Here is a 14,093-nt window from a genome sequence, read left to right as displayed (position 1 = left end):
GACAGGCTTGATGGACAGTAGGTGGTATTACTGTCACCTGAATTAATTTTCAGTTCATTCATCAAACACTGAATGTAGAATTGCTGCAGACAAAAATGATGTTATTAGAAGCTTTGTCTGCAGGCACGACAACATATTTATCATGCAATGCATCTAGGCATTCACGTATGGTGGAGTCATCAAATGAAGATGTTGTCTTGATGACAGTATATGAAGAACGAAGACGTGATATACGTTTCTGAACTTTATCTCTGACAGTACGTAACCAGTCAGAGAGGCACTCAACGTCTTCATCTTCTACAGAGGCCCACTTCTTTGCATAAGTCTCGGCAGCATCCATAATGATTTTAAAATTATAGTTCCAGTTTATGGTTGGTGGCTCACGATATTTAGGGCCATACTGGAACAACTGCCGAAGTTTATTATTCGTGACGATGTTTAGGTCACCAGTTATTACATGACCATACGGCTTGTAACAAAAGGAAGATGACGTGCAATCACAAGTAATGTCATGAATGTTCTCCAGGTCTAGATCCTTTAAAACCTTGTTGTAATTAAATAGTTTCCTACCTATAGTTCTAGAATAAACACTTGCACATGTTTTTTGGATTTTACACATTTAAGGATTTCTAGTCTTTATCACGGAAAATTTTATATTGTCAAGAAAAAACAACTGGTCTCTGTTTTGACTCTGATAAAACTTGAAATGGCATTTCCTTTGCAAACCAACAAGACTAATTAACTATTTTGTAAAAAAAATTACACAGTGAAAAAAAATTTTGGCGGCACTGACAAAGAACGTTAATATTTTCGCTTTGCCACTTCATAAGCCAAATTCACTGCTGTGGTCATATTTTCACATTAATAAATGTTATCTGGTCCACACTCTCTAAGTAATAATCACAATGTCTGATATACATGGGAAAACCTCACCCAGCATCAGTAAGATTCAATGTAAACAGTTCAGGGATTTCAATGCCAACCCTCAACTGGTCAGACCAACCAGTTCAGGGATTTCAAATGCCAACCCTCAACTGGTCAGACCAACCCAGTTCAGGGATTTCAAATGCCAACCCTCAACTGGTCAGACCAACCCAGTTCAGGGATTTCAAATGCCAACCCTCAACTGGTCAGACCAACACAGTTCAGGGATTTCAAATGCCAACCCTTCACTGGTCAGACAACCAGTTCAGGGATTTCAAATGCCAACCCTCAACTGGTCAGACACAACCAGTTCAGGGATTTCAAATGCCAACCCTCAACTGGTCAGACCAAACAGTTCAGGGATTTCAAATGCCAACCCTCAACTGGTCAGATCAACAGATCAGGGATTTCAAATGCCAACCCTTAACTGGTCAGGCAAACAGTTCAGGGATTTCAAATGCCAACTCCTCAACTGGTCAGATCAACAGATCAGGGATTTCAAATGGCAACCCTTAACTGGCCTGACAAAAGTTCAGGCATTTCAAAATAAAAGTTTTGAAAGTCAATTGATGGGTGTGAGAGATCAAGAGCAAGATTTCTCCTTACGTTTACAACAACTAACATGAAATTTAAAGTATTATTCTCAAACCCCCACTTGTTATGTGTTATATACTCTCTCAACTTCCATAATACACACACTAATATTGGTGTTTGCAAATACATACATACAAACAAACAAGGGGAGAAACTTCAAATCCAAGTATGGTTTATTTTAAAAGATGAAAAAAACTGTTACAGTATAATGGAGCAGCTCAATAGCAGTTTTAAAAATGTAATAAAATTATGATTTTATGAAATTTATTCTACAAGCAAACAGCCACCACCTCTGTGTTAACTCTATGAAGGAATTAATAATAAAATTTTGCAATATCAAACACGCAACCGATACAGCTCCGCTGGGTTATGTAAAGGCTACCTATTTGTGACATATGTTGTTGGGGAAGGTGGATATCTTTGATAGTTCCCTTACATTGGCCTGACAACAAATGGCAAAATAGCTTTGAAAATACAAAATTAAACATTCCACCACAATTTATATGTATGTCATTCAAGTCAACCCAAGGAACATGTCAATTAAATATCAAAGCTATCAGATGAGTTCTATGAGTTTTTGAGAGAAAATATTTTGACCAAATACAGTAATAATTCCCCCAAATTACAAAATTGTAGATTTCACCATAATCACAATATATTACATATGGATAATTGCTGAGAATCTGTATACAAAATTTCAGAAAGATTTAAAGAAAAAGAAATTTGACCAATAATGGCAAAATTACCCAAAAATACAAAATTGCAGAGTTCATCCTACTTTGAATAAATTACATTCAGATCATCACTAAGAATTTGTCTTCCAAATCTCAAAGCTATCAGATGAGTAGATATTAGATAAGCTCCATGTCGCTGACAGTGGAGCTAAAAACTGAAGCAGTGAAATGTTTTCGTTCTCAAATTGTTTTAAAATGAGCCTGTATGGGTGGTAGATCAGAAAGGAATTGTACAAATTTGAGAGTCTGAATTGTCATCAATGCATTTTCTACCTCAAAACAGAAAGTGGGGATTTTCCTATTGGCTTTCCTCACCAGAAAATGTTTGCAGGATTCTGGACGATAAGCAGGCATACTGGTCGGCATCCTTTTCTATTGCAAACACATCTCGGCCTGTCCGCAATACTGCAACTGCTGTAGAACCTGGAAAAATAAGTCAGAAAGAATTGTGAAGATGGTTATATGGTAAACAGATTAACTAATGGTCAGCCACTCATCATTTTTCCATGGGAAGCAGTCGTTCCGGACATTTAATGTGAAAATTAACTTTTATCTTTTTGATGAGCAACATTTCTGATCACTGTTCTTGTGTATTTTGATTGATTAAACTATCATTTTTACATACCAGGCTATACAAAGGTAACTCTATCATATTGTTTGTATTGGTTCACTACACACCTGTACCACTGCAGGCATCCAAGACCATTGCATCTTCAGAACTAAAAGTTTCGATTAACATCTCCATCAGATCAATAGGCTTCTGAGTCTCATTTGCCACGTACTGTACCATCATCATTTCTCACTTTAGTATCTGCTGTGCAGGACCAAAAATTGTGGTGTGACTCCTCTGGCATGTTGACTTGCTCCATAGCAACATCTCCTGTCACAGACCAATAGCCAATGAGCACGCCATGAACTGCATTGCACATGGTAACAGTAGAACCTATGAGAAAAAAAAAAAAACAGTACAATTGAAAGTCAGACCTGTAAGCCAAGTATGCAAAGTCTAAGCCTTGCACATGACTGTTTTACTCAAGGTGATTTCATAATTATTTATGTATGTTTCTACCAACATTTACTTAAGAAGGCTCTACCTACAGTATTTGAGTTAAATTAGGGTAGGGGCTAATACACAGATGTAAAGCTTTCTCAAGACTCAAAAATCCTCTGAAATCAAAGGGGAAGGGGCACTTATACATGAGCAGAGGCTTACACTTGGACAAATATGGGTAATTCATTCAGCAAAGCCCTATGTCTTACATAGTAGTACCTACAAATGCTGATTTCCTAAATATCAGAGGTGCCATATTAATTAAATTAGAGAGAATATTTAAACTTTGTGAGACTGGCAGGAAGAATCAGATATAATTTTCAAGAAGATTCTACCATTTACCTGGATAAGTGTTCTTTACATAATAGTAGCCTTTTTCAACGAGTAGTTGGCTTCCGCTCATTATCTCAATGATATCTTTCATCTCCTCCACTGAACACAACACCACCAAGTTGTAAAATGGAACATTTTTAACCATGTTCATCGAATGAAGTGTAATGCAAAACTTCTTCACTTCTTCTGGGGTCCAGTCCTGAAATGTAAGTGTCAAAGAGTGAGTACATCCCTGCACAACTATAGACAGAGCAAAGAATAGTGTGTAGAGACACAATCTCTGGACATTTCAATTTGTTATTGTCAATGGAACACATGTATATGTTACATGCTTTGCATTTACAAAAACCAAATACTTACTAAGTAGTATACTTAAATATTATCAACCATTATGCTTGTTTATTACTGCTTATGTTTTCTATCACAGTCCCTCCACCGGACCATGTTTCTATCAACTTATAGATGCATCATCATTTCAACACGAAATTCAAAGTTTTAGTATGAAATACATTTAATGTTTAACTTCCAATGTTTGAAGCATGCAGTGTGCAGTGCTGAGGTTGAGTGAGGCAAGGAAACAGTCAACCATAACAGTGGGGGAGATCTCCCTACTGTCTATGGGTCAACCTATTTGCAACCAAGCTGATATTTATTTAGTAAGGGAGCATTCGTTATTACGGGGAGGGGGCGGTGGAATTTGAGCAACAAATGAAACGTAAAAAGCGACCCCCCCTCCTAATCAAATTTCTAAAATTTGACCTCCCCCCCTCAATTCATCAATTGTAAAATGTGACACCCCCCCCCCATGAAAAAAAAAAAATCATCAGATTTGATTCATTAACCCTTCGCACCCTGTGGCCCTGGGCTGAAAAGTTTCCTCACATACTAGAGAATCAACATTTTTGGTGAAATGCCAAATCAAATTTTTTGCACACACATGAACTTGTAATCGCTCTAGTCTAATCAAGTACACTAATATCAATAATCAAGAGTACATAAAACGCAGATTTACCTAGTTTTATATTGGAAAAAAATTATTCATAGTTTCCATATAGACAAGATAGTGAATCAACATTTCGGTGACATTCAAAAATCAAATTTCTTGCACAAACGTCCACTTGTTACCACCCTAGTCTAATCAAGTAAATTAATATCAATAATCAAGTGTACATACATACACAGATTTAACTAGTTTTGTAATGAAAAAAATTATTCATAGTAACCACTGACAAGATAGTGAATTAACAATTCAGTGAAATTCCAAAATCAAATTTCTTGCTCACACATGCACTGGTAACTACCCTAGTCTTATCAAGTACATTAATATCAAAAACCAAGAGTCTGTAAATACACAGATTTAGCTAGTTTGTATTTAAAAGAAATTATTCATAGCTTCTCATAGATTATGTATGGAGGACCTGTGTATTTTCTATTTTGCCTGGGAGTTCTTGTGTGTTATCACTGTATACCTAGGGAGTCCAAGACGGGAACTTTCCAGAGAGAGTTTTACGTTGCATGCTGCACTGGCACTGGAAGGAAGACTTTTTCTTCATGTACATCCCAAATGCAGAAAATATCTTGTTTATTGTTGTCTTGTCACTTTATTTTTTTCCAAGTGTGTCAAATGTTGAAATAAATGTAAAAATTTGAAGTATGTACATCAATATGTGTCAATGTAGTTTTTTTCACAGTATATTTTACATTATCACAAGGTCAAGTTTATCAAAAGTCAGTATTGTCTTTTACCACGCCTGTGGATGTAAACGGATGCACCATATCGTAGTGAAAATGACTAGTTCAGTGTTTCTATAATATTTGGTTAGAGTAGTGTTTTGGTCATTTGGCCGTTTGTCAATTTGCCATCAAAATTTAGAGGTTCTACAAGGTACCTGCAAAAGTCGATAAAACTACCAAGTTAATCAGTGATGGCCAGTCCAATAATGCATTTTAACAAACAATGTCAAGAAAATCACCTTTAGCTATTTTCCTGGTTTAGAGTAGATTTAATGGAAAGCTGTAAATTATTGTTAAAATTATCTGAAAACACTTTGGTAAAATTGAGAATACTAAATTTTAGTTCTCATTGCCTAGATTGTCAGACTTGTCTTTGCCTTCTCTGATATTATTCACTATTTTTTCAAAGTACAAGTGATTTTTATCGCAATCATTGATCTGCACCATGAAAAATTCAGAATATCTAAAATGTTCAAAACCCAAAAAACATGTGCAAGTGTTAATAGCTGTAGGAAACTATAGGTGGTTCTTGAAATTTAAAATGTGGAGGAACTTTATCAATGACATCCTTGTTGTGTAAAATATTGCTGATATTAATACTGTCAATTCCTTTGTTGACAAACCGTACAGGGAAAAACATCCTCTGCTGACTGTTGATGCTGTCCGTCCGAACAGGTCTAAATAGCCGATGATGGCCTATATCTATAATAATAGATATTAACCGATGTTCGGTGTTTCCAGATTGTAATTCATGTTATCAACAGTCAACAAAAGCGATCTTAACTTTTGCAAGGAACATCCAAACAGCTCAGTTCTTATTTTGTGAACACCAAAAGGTTGGTTAAGCATGGGTAAGAGATCACTGAACTGGGATTTCTAGTGTTGTTACCATGTCTATGACCATGGCTTCGTCGTCTTCTCGGACGAGAGTTGAACAAACCCATGACATTGACAGATTTCCCTCTAGGGCTTGATAGATTACCCACACCTAGAACATTGTCATTACAGCCATATGGCATAGCTGTGCCGAGTTCAGTGATCCAATGGTGTTCACGCTGTTTGCGATAGCTCCTGCTTAGTTTAGAACTATTGGAAGGATGGTAGATTTTTTCCAATATTCTAACTTTCATGTTTAAAACTGAATGTAGAGGATTATTAAAGTGGGTGTATAGGCAGGTAGGCAAATTGTTATTTATGCCAGACCTATGCCCACACATCCTCTTTGAAAGTTTTTCCCCGGTCTCTCCAACATATATTAAACCACACAAAGAACACTCTATGCCATAGATGATGTTTTTAGATTGGCAAGAGAGTGGTTCAAATGCCTTTGTGTGGTAAGTCTTTTTGGATAGATTACTCTGTGTCACAGTATCTGAAATAAGAATGTTGCAAGTTTTGCAGTTTCTAGTAGTACACGGTGACACAGAGCAATCACATTCTATATTTTCTTTGAGTATGTCCGATATTATAATCCGAGGGCTCCGTCCAGCTAATGGATTGTTTGCCCTAAACAAACCATCAGGGGTAGTTTTATTTTCCGGTCTCGACCCAAACGGTATTTACTTTATATTTACTCATGACATTTGGTTGTGGAAGTACCAGGCTATTGACATGCTCGGGGACTTGCATCCACCAGCAGACATGTCCACCTGGGTGTGGCAATATGACATCAAATCGATTCCAGCAATCATTATCATTCAAGGCAAATAAATTACCAGGGAATGTTAGGCCTATTTCTCTTCTATAGAAATAATACGAGAACGGTGGTCATTTTGAATTTCAAATATCGACAAATATCGGTTACTGCATTTTATCCTCGATTTTGAAGAATAGTTGAACATTTTCTTTAGGAGATTGTATAAAAAAGTTTAAATCTACCTTAGTCCAATCTTACCGAATTGAATTTTACAGGAGATTTGGAATTCTATTTTGCATTCACTAGATGATCTCGTCTGAGTATTACACTCACATGGTGCCGCACACGGAACGTGACAGTAAACTCAATGTAAAACCAGTGCAAGGATAAAAACGATCAACCCGAATGGAATAAGGGGATATTAACTCTTTTGTTTGAAATATATATCTTGTAATGGTATGTACAGTTACGATTTCTGATGATAGTTTTTGAATTTCTGGTTGACAGGATGTAAAGCCGGTTTAGCACTATCATTCTATCTTATATCTTAGGAAAGTACATGAAGAAAACATTTACTCTTCAAACACGCTTGCTGAATTTTACTAATTTGATCTTTCAAGAGTATTTTAAAGAAACTAGTTTATCATATAAGCTTTTAATCAATGATTTATAAGGGACTTGGTCTACCTCGAAAGCTGTTACATCTTGAAAAATCCACGTTTCGACTTGGCTATCTGCAAATTCAAAACTTTAGCATTTTCTCAGAAAGTAGCATCAGGAGGATGGGACAAAGTCTGAATAGAATACGCGATTTGTGTGCTATGACTCAATGGAAGATGAATTCCAAAATTTGCTTGTATACCTTAAATATCAATGAAAACGAAGTTCATTTTACATCACCACTACCAACAAACACGTCTTGTACACATTTGCCGTATGATGTCAACAGAAAATATAAATACTTTTGAGACAACTTAGACATATGGTGCAATGGAATATGGAGATGGATAAAGGTGACATGAACCAAACAAACTTTAAATATTTTAACTTTATATATTACTGTAAATGTTTAGCTACTGTGAGCTGCTGATCATCTAGTGACCGTCTTACAACATAGTAATTCTTGTACATTTGAGGGATGGCAGCAACTACTGAATTGAACTTTGATAAGGTCGTCTGTCATAAAGTCAAAAATCTCTCGAGCTGCTCTTGAAGTATCCATATACTGAACTCTTCCAGCGTTGGTCTAATTACTAATCACTGTTTCATATTAGTCTACGGAGGAATATTACACACCGTGTATATCGGACCAGCTTTACAAAATTTACAACACGCAATCACTAATCATCATTTACTTTTTTCCGGTACACTGCATCTATGTCAGTTTGGTCTTTCAACATTTCAAAAAAACAAAAACAAAACATAACAAAACCAAACAAAACATTTTGTCTTTCATAAGTGTCGCAAATGTCAAAGTTTATTTTGTCCTTCCTAACGAATACTTTCACGTCACTTTCGACTTGCATAATGGAGCAAACATCCGTAATATTTGTATATTTTACGGTTATTTTCTCAGTTTTGGTCAAACTCTTGCCTGAAACGTGCTTTATACACAAGAAAAATTGCATTAAATTGGTTCTTATTCACAATTTTTTAACAACAGATGATGAAATAAGCATTTTGTGTCTAAAATAATCTTCACTCTTTATTAAAATTATCTTTTCCACGGGTGTTTGTCAATAATCTTTACGGCCCTGATACGGCTTTTGCGGCCGGAGGTCGTACGGCGGAAGGGCCCGAGCGTGCGAGGGCCCGTACGCCGTACGACCAAGGGCCGCAAAAGCCGTATCAGGGCCGTAAAGGTTTTATCATATACCTTATGGAATGATAAATATGTAGTTTACATAATATTCAACATTGTTCAGGGGATAAAAATGCGTGCGATATCAAAAATTCATCGCCATTTGTGTCAGTTTTTCAGAAATACGATGGCCGCTTCCCGCCGCGGATTGACATACATAATGACGTCATTTGTTTACCTGCAGAATTCTAGAACGCGCAAAGCAACATCCGTACTGTACGTGACCAACAGAGATCAAGGCTGAAATCGAGGTGTAAGAAGGACAAAAGCGTGATGTCAGTTTCTTGTAATTAATACTGAACAGGCACGCACTTAGGATACACAGGATTTCACTAGAATTTAGAAATAAAAGCCGATGTCACCTGCGCGGCTCCACTGTTGCCACGCGCAACTACGATCTGAGCGAGCAGACGTTTTCCTAATCTCGCGCTGGTTTTGTGTACGAATGGAACGTTTGCCGATAGCAACGCGCGTAGTAACCAGAATCGAGATAGTTCAGAAATGCACGCGATTGCCCATATTTTGGCCGGGGCGTGATACGTTAAAAAAATGCACGGATCTGAGGGCGCTTTCTCCCATAGCTTTACACAGGCACGTGAATGTAGGTATATGATAATGTGTCTTAATACCTTCAGTTTGAGGATGACAAAAGATGATAAAATGCAAATCTGTCACTTCATAAAACACTCCGATAACTCTGAAACTACTCATATCTATACAAATGACATCCTTAATTTAACATTCTATATTTGCTGACAGTTAGGACTTTGAATAAAAAACAGACACACAAATAACAAAACTCGAACTCGACGTTTGACATCAAATGCCCTTTCCCCTCTTCCAATTTAATCGAAAGATTGGTTTCAGGAAAACTAGTCGACCATGAGATTGTGGAGGATTGTTTATGAAGCAGGATCTTTTGAGTTCAAGTGATGGAGACAGAGACGGCGGCTCTATTTCTTCAAACTTTATTACTACAGCTACGATGAACTACTGCTACAATAATATAATGTATCAGTGGGTGGATAAGTGACGACCAGATCCAGTGGTGAGCGATGCGCTCTGAGTATACGCATACACATACACTATACTGTACATAAACATATACTAAAGTAAAGTGGTTGATTCAGGCTGTGATATAGCCGGTTTTGGCGGGAAAGTAAGAAGTGTCTTTGACTTTGATTGGTCAGAGATGAGTCACACGTCAGAAACAATTAACACTATGTGTAACCACAGGATATTAGGAAGGAACTGAAGAATGACAATCTGTCTTCATTGTCAAGGAATTAAGAAGTAGTTATGTCTGTTTAACGTTTCTCAACATAAATTACGTGATTGGACCTTCAATTTAACATGACAGATTACTGACATATGGGTTGTTGGAAGAAAACTCTAACATTTCAAAACAGCTGAAGAGTGACTGAGTTTAACGGTAGTTTTCTGACGGTTTCAATGGAACAAAATAGGCCTAATGGCAAAATTTTTTACGTAGCAAACCTGCTTGCAGTAGTCGAAAGATCATTAAAGCCTAAATCATGCGATATTTTACTATCCAGGGCTCGATCCATGAGTAATTTTTGTCATTAGATATTACAGAAGAGTTGTTATTTGGTGTGACGTATGTGTCGCCGAGTCGCTCGATAACCCAATAGAATTGTCAAAAACTTGCATAGTTTTAGAGTTCTAGTGCTAAATTATTAAACGCTATGATAGTTATTGAAACAAAAACAAAATACTTCCGCCGCGAGCTGCAAGCAATAAATATTTTAAAAGCTCCGATATCATGTCGTCTGCCATCATGTAATGTGTGAATTAGAGATAAAGCTTTTCCGAAAAACGTGGTTTCGATATTGTCGTGTCGAGTGTAGGAAGTACATGTACATAGGAGATACGTACCTGCCCAGTGACTGTCTCTATATCACCGTACTTTCAATATATCTAGTCACGTGTCGGTATCCTGAATGGTTAGTGAAAACGATTTTGTAACTTCGAAGGAAAACAGAAATCTAGAAAATAAAATCGCCTGATGCCAGGAATCTATTACAAGAATGTGATTAGGTTCCCTGTTAATTGACAGAATATATCTCTGTGTAGATCACCGATCGTGATGTGCCGATACCTTTTTACTGACACTAAAAGTCATTTGACAAACGTTGATATTCTACACCTGATTCCCATTCCTTACGCAGATACACGAGTCTATGCTACGGAGTTAACTAAATCGAGGCTTGCTAGAAGCTGAACGGTACAGTGGTAAGCACCATGACGACATGGTATGCCTCCTCAAACACACTGATCGATTCACAGAGGTTCGTACGTGGCCGATTGAAAGATGATTAAAAAAAGTTCTACAAACCTACTTTTCTGTACGAGCCTTCCCCCCTTTTTTTTCTCTTCTCTCGTCGTATGTTTCCTCTCTTTGTAAGTCATGACAGTTCACTGTTAATTATGTATGCAGTATGCATGCATTGACGTAAATACTTTTGTCATATTAACGGCTATCGTATAGAATGCCAAACGTACTAGTTCACCAAGGGGGCGCACTGCATACGTCACTTTCATAGCAAACAACAAGATGATATTAGTTTCTTAATTTTGTCATTTTATTGAATTTATCGTTATTATATCGAAAGTTACACAAAGTTAGCAAACACGTTTTAGTTGGGCATATTGTTTTCCCTATTCCTGTTTGGTACATTTAACGGTTCTGATTATTTGAGAACAACGTCATTGATCACAGCAAGGGAAACAAAACTGCTTTGATTCATCTGTACTCTTCAATTTATCGGTTACTGCATTTCAAAGATATAAAGCCCATCGTATGAACAATCATGGACGCTGGAGTTAAATGAGCGTAGATACTACGTGTACAGCGTTGGTCATTTGGAACCCGTGCATCTATTGTAAATCAATGACAGTTCGTCGTTCTGTCTATACTTACATCGTCTAAACGCTTTATGCAACGACCGCTGTGGGTAGAAGCATGGGTTTGTGTTCGGAGTGTTAAGTTTACATAGGTAACAAGCCTTTAAAAATCATAAGTTTGTCAGATTATGTGCCCTCGAGCGCTCCGAGCCGAAAGTTATACCGCATATTACCATTGAAAAAATTAATTTCAAATATTAATTTTATCTGAAAACATGTATGATAGATTTTAAATTATAGTTGTGGCCAAAGATATCGTATTCCCTTTGTCCACATTCTCTCTCTCTCTCTCTCTCTCTCTCTCTCCTCTCTCTCTCTCTCTCTCTCTCTCTCTCTCTCTCTCTCTCTCTCTCATATTTTCACCTCCAAATTGTGACCTTTTGTACATAATTCATATGTCGATTTGTCGACGCACTACCCTTATACAACCACAGATACAATTCGTTTCAATCTCATTGGCAACAAATCATAGCCGGCATAACATGGGATTCCGGTTCTCCTACTTTGCCTTCAAAATCATTATCTATCGCATCATTGTACACCTACACCTATGATTTAGTCATCTTGATTGTTCAGCATTTGAAATTGAATACGATTTTGCCAAGATGAACCAATCAGGGAAATACTGAGTAATTTGTGAAATTCACAGCTGTCATCTCTTACACGTTGTCTAAATTTCCATTTTATATGAGTTGCATTTGCCAGATTTACAGAGGCCCGTTGCCGGTGATCGTCTAAATTTCCATACTGGTACACTCTACAACATATCCATATCTCAAATAGCATACTGGACAGACGAAGTATTCATAATGATATAGAAAGTAAAAGGCCTGAACTTTTGCTGCAATTTTCCTCGAGAGATATTTTAACCTTTCTCTTGCTAATCAAGAATAAACGTCAGGGGTCATGTGCAAATCTAGAGAAACATATTACCCAAGATTTACCAATATTTGGAAAAAAAAAATGTCTGCCTTCGCTACGTTAATTATATGAGAAGTGAAATTATCGATTTTGTTAAAGCACGAGCTTTAAAATGAGTTCCACAGAAAAGAATCGTAAACGTTTGAGAATTCGAATACCTACTTCTAATATTTTGAATTCTGATTACGAACCGTGGTGGTTGCAGAAAGCCGAACACTTCTATCGTCGATCTATCTTTTGATCTTTACACTTTATTCTTGCGACATTCACAATTCTAGAACACGCCAGTTTCACAGATTTTGATACAATGGGTACGACGGTCCACAGTAAAATGGAGGGACCATGGACTGCCCTGGCAATGTATATTACCAATGATGCTTTTTTGGTGACAGTTCATTCGGAAATGAAATACGGTGGCCCTTTGAGGGCGTCATCTATCTCGAGGGCGCCCTCTTAGGGGTTAATTAGCTTTGCATGCGGCTTGGGAGCCCACACCTCACCAGGACGAGGTGCTGCATGCTCATTTTCACTAACCTCCTACCCGCTCTAGTGTTTCATTAACTTTCACCATGTTGTGCGTTGTATTCTCATCAACGTGTTTAACTGAAGTTTTTAGAAGTTTATCGCATTATAGTTTTTTGCATTGTTCCTACTCAACAGGGTTTCTTGAACTTATAGCGTTCGTTCAGCATTTCACCATGTCATTGTAACTTTATAATTCATTTACCGTGTGTAACTTAATAGCATGCGTTGTAAAGCTGTTTCTCAGTAGGTGCAGCATTAAACGGGGTACCTTAAGCTTGCCTCAGACAGCCAATCTGTGTTAAGTTCTCTCTTTCTTGTAGCTCGTTACTAGCAGAGGGTAAATATACAATATACCTCCCTACAAAGTCCAAACCTCTTCGCTGGATGGACCTGCCGTATCGTCCTGCATTTACCCGGTTTGGAACATTGGCAGATGAGCAGATTCTGTGTTGAAATACTGTAGCTCAAACATTGTGATAATGCAATGGCGGTGTTGTTTGTTTGTTGTTGCTGCTGTTGTTGTCTTTTTCTTCTTCTTTTTCTTTATTTTTTATATCAACCGCGATAAGTTCAAATGCTATACAGGTGTTTTTACTATCCATGGTACCTCGCTCACCATGATTTTTGCAGAGGCAAGTAGTGGTTGTTCCTCTGATAATAATATTTGACCTCTGTTTATGAGTCGATACTTTATTTTAAACAAGTTGTGACGTAGTATATGACTTGGCTACGCAGGTTCAACGCACAAAGTTCTTTTACTGAAACAAATACTATATAAAGGTCACTCGGAAGTGAGCATATAAGAACAGGGGGTGTGCTATATGTTCTGATCAAGGAAGTACAGCTATATTACCT

At 37.2% G+C, this 14,093-nt stretch overlaps 1 long non-coding RNA gene across 1 annotated transcript; it reads right to left on the bottom strand.

The window, feature by feature from the left end:
- Positions 1-2,048: 2,048 nt before the first annotated feature.
- LOC139124625 (uncharacterized) lies at positions 2,049-3,834 on the bottom strand. Its single transcript, XR_011549989.1, has 3 exons — positions 3,646-3,834; positions 2,931-3,195; positions 2,049-2,675 (listed from the first exon to the last, which is right to left on the bottom strand). It is a non-coding gene; the product is annotated as an uncharacterized lncRNA (long non-coding RNA).
- Positions 3,835-14,093: the final 10,259 nt, after the last annotated feature.

This window comes from Ptychodera flava (genome assembly GCF_041260155.1).
Source record: "Ptychodera flava strain L36383 chromosome 23 unlocalized genomic scaffold, AS_Pfla_20210202 Scaffold_24__1_contigs__length_23054250_pilon, whole genome shotgun sequence".
In the NCBI taxonomy this organism is placed as follows: Eukaryota; Metazoa; Hemichordata; class Enteropneusta; family Ptychoderidae; genus Ptychodera; species Ptychodera flava.
The sequence above is the reverse complement of the archived record's forward strand: the minus strand, read 5'-3'. Positions and strand labels throughout refer to the sequence as shown.